This window comes from Tenrec ecaudatus, chromosome X, assembly GCF_050624435.1.
Source record: "Tenrec ecaudatus isolate mTenEca1 chromosome X, mTenEca1.hap1, whole genome shotgun sequence".
In the NCBI taxonomy this organism is placed as follows: domain Eukaryota; kingdom Metazoa; phylum Chordata; class Mammalia; order Afrosoricida; family Tenrecidae; genus Tenrec; species Tenrec ecaudatus.
The window spans coordinates 82,382,070-82,385,896 of NC_134548.1; the positions used below are offsets into that span (position 1 = coordinate 82,382,070).

Here is a 3,827-nt window from a genome sequence, read left to right on the forward strand (position 1 = left end):
GGATTATGACCATTTCTATACAGCAGCATGGGAAAATTATTGCTTGTTGTAGGTCTTGTATTTTGGGTGCAGGAAGGAGTGGTGGATGCCATTCTGTTGGACCTGGCATAGGTTTACTGGAGCCTTCAGAGAGACACAGTGAGCCTAAAGCATTTCAGCAAGTTCTCAAATGGCTTTGTGGGTGAAAATCACAGGAAAGTCTGAACCCTACCCTAGAACACTGAATCTATTTTTAGCACCCAGCCTCACAGTATTGGTCTCCTTGCCTCGTAATTTTCTGGTCTAGCAACAGGAGCGCTTGGTGGGTGACTCTACTTGGACGCCATTTTGACTCCTATTTAAATGGTGCACTTTAAATGTGAAATTTACTTCAATAAATAAAATACAAAGAAAGAGCTTAACAAATAACCTGTTTTCACCTTAAGGAACTAGAGAAAGAAGAGCAAACAAAAGGCAAAGCAAGTAGAAAAAAGGCAATAATAAAGACTAGAGCAGAGATAAATGGAATAGAGAATGCTGCAAAGGATAAATGAAACAAATTTTTTCTTTGTTCTTTAGGTAGACTGACTCTCACCCCAAAGAAAAAGGAGAGATGTCTCCAATTAGCAAAATGAAAAATAAAGAGAACACGACTACACTACAAACTTTACAGAAATAAAAGGAATATGCGATTCCTACGAACACTTGTGTGCCAAAAATGTAGATTAACTTAGATGAAATGAAAAAAATTCCTAGAAACACACAAATTTACAGAAATGATTCAAGAATATAAAATATGAACTGAATGATACAAAGTAAGAAATTAGGTAAGCAAGCGGCCATCTAGCTGAGAAGCAACAAAGCCTATATTGAAGCACGCCAGCCTGTGTGATCACGAGGTGTCGAATGGATCAGGTATCAGGCAGCAAAGAAAACAAAACCATATCATTGAGAATGAGGGACAGTGTGGAGTGGGGAACCAAAGCCCATCTATAGACAACTGGACATTCCCTAACAGAAGAGTCACGGGGAGGAGATTTGCCAGTCAGAGTGAACTGTAGCAATGGTGAAACATACAACTTTCATCTAGTTCTTAAATGCTTCCTCCCCCCCACCCCCACTAACATGATCCCAATTCTACCTTACAAATCCGGGTAGATCAGAGAAGGTACAATGGTACAGATATGAACTAGAAACACAGGGAATCCAGGACAGGGAATTCAGAACCAGTGGTGAGAGTGGCGAATACCCGGAAGGTGGAGGGAAGGTGGGGGAGAAAGGGGTAACTGATTACAAGGATCTACATATAACCCCCTCCCTGGGGGACAGACAACAGAAAAGTGGGTGAAGGGAGACAGCGGTTGGTGTAAGACATGACAAAATAATAGTAATTTATAAATTATCAAGGATGTAAGAGGAAGCGGGGAGCGGGGAGGGAGGTGAAAAAAACGAGGAGCAGATACCAAGGGCTCAAGCAGAAAGCAAATGTTTTGAGAATGATGATGGCAACAAATGTATTAATGTGCTTGACATACAATGTATGTAAATATGGATTATGATAAGAGTTGTATGAGCCCCCAATAAAATGATTTTTAAAAGGTAAATAATTGAATTAATAATCTAAACATTACTTCTCCCATCTACACCTCTCCCCCCAAAATTATAAACCAAATTATTTCACTAGAAAATTTGTCTAAACATTTTTTAAAGAGTTAATACTAATTATTTACAAACTATTTCTAAAAACAAAAGATGAAGGAACCTTTATCAACGCCATATTACCCTGTTACCAAAACCAAACAAAAACATCAGAAGAAATGATAACTCCAGATCAATATAATTATAGGTGAAAAAATCCTAAATAAACTACTATCAAATAAAATATATACCATTTACAAAGGATTAAGAACCACGATCAAGTGAGGTTTATTCAAGGAATATAAGGCTAACATTAAAAAACTTACTAGTGTAATATACCATATGAATAAAGGAAGAACACCTGCAAGATTATCTCAAGAAACAGAAAAATTTTATAGATCACAACATCCTGTGATGATAAAAATGCTTTAATGAGGAGTGAAGGAACGTCCTTAACCTGATGAAGGCCAGTTAAGAAAAACCCAAGGTTAATATAGCTATTGGGAAACATGGATTGCTTTCCCCAAGGCAAGGATGTATGCTGTTTTCATGTCTATCCAACATTTTATTGGGATTCTAGCCAGGACAATTAGACGAAAAACTTAAATAAAAGGTATCTAGATTCATAAGGAAAATATAAAACTACCTTTGTTTGCAGATGAAATTATCTTGTACATACAAAACCATAAAGAATCTATTTAAAAGCATTAAAACTAAAACAGTTAATTCAGCAAGGTTGCTGGAGATGAGGTAAAACAAAAAGTCAATTGTTTTCTATACTCTTAAGAAAACCTAAACACTCAGGGACAAGATGGTGCACCTGGTGTAAGTCTCACCATTCATCAAGCTCACCCGCTACTTCTCCCTGTTCCTGGCAGTGGCCTATGAAGCCAAACACTAAAGTCACCTGAAGCCTCATGCAGAGGAGGAGAAGGAGGATTACGGAGGAGGAGGAGAAGAAAGTAAGCAGGATGAGCTGAAGCTCATTGCCAGGGAACTGGCAGAAGCCCAAGATGACAGCATCTTGACGTGAGTTGCCTGAGGCCGGCGCCCTGAAGCAGCAATGGACAAATAAAGCCTCTTGTGTTGTGGGAAAAAACAAACAAATAAACAAACCTAAACACCCACTGCTTTGGAGTTTATGCTGACTCATCTCAGTCACTACCATAGAGTCAATTCTGATTTATAGCAACCCTATAATATGGTGTAGAATTGCCCCTTTGTGTATCTGAGATTTTAGTTTTCATGGGGGTAGTAAATCTTATCTTTCGCCCACTGAATGGATCATGGTTTCAAGATACTGACCTTGCAGTTAGTCTACTATGCCACTAGGACTCCTTAATAAAGTGCAGAAATTAAAGAAATAGAAAACAGAAAAACAACAGAGAGAATGAACAAGACAAGAAGTGAGTATTTTTTAAAATTTTTTTTGAGTATTTTTCTTTTAGAAGTGAGTTCTTTGAAAGGATTAACAAGTCAAGAAATAGTTGATATATTTTAAAAAGAATAGAAGATGCAAATAATAAAAATACAAAATGAAATGTATGATGTCATAACAGAACAATAATGACAGCAGTACTATGAAGAACTGTACTCCAACCAATCTGAAAATCTAAAACAAATTCGAAAATCTAGAAAAAGTGGACAAACTTCTAGAAACATGCTACATACTTCAACTTCCATGGACTGAAATAGAAAACCTGAATATACCCACAACAAAAGAGGTTGATCAGGTCACTTAACACACTCCCAGCAAAAAAGTCCAAGCTCAACCAGGTTCACTGGTAAATTCTAGCAAATATTTGAAGAAGAGCTGACACCAATTCTACTCAAACTGTTCCAGAGAATACAAAAGGATGAAAAAATACAAATGGATATAAAATTTCTGAATTCATTTTATGAAACAAATAAAACCCTGATGCCAAAACTAGGCAGAGACATCACTAAAAAAATTACTGAGCGCAATATCCCTCATAAACAATATCCCTCAACAAATCCTATCCAAATAGAAACATATATATGCCAAGTGAGCTTCATACCAGGTATGCAAGAAGAGCCCAAAAATATAAAAGCACTCAATGTAATCCATGACATAAATAACAACAAAAAGAGCCACACGATTATATCAATCAATGCAGAAAAGGCATCTGACAAAATCCAACTTGTATTCCTGCGACAAACACACTGCAAAATAAGAATAGAAGAGAAAA

The 3,827-nt window shown here is 36.8% G+C and overlaps 1 pseudogene; it reads left to right on the forward strand.

Annotated features, from left to right (window-relative positions):
- Positions 1-2,428: 2,428 nt before the first annotated feature.
- Positions 2,429-2,650, forward strand: LOC142433459 (ATP synthase F(0) complex subunit e, mitochondrial pseudogene; annotated as a pseudogene).
- The last annotated feature ends 1,177 nt before the right edge of the window (positions 2,651-3,827 follow it).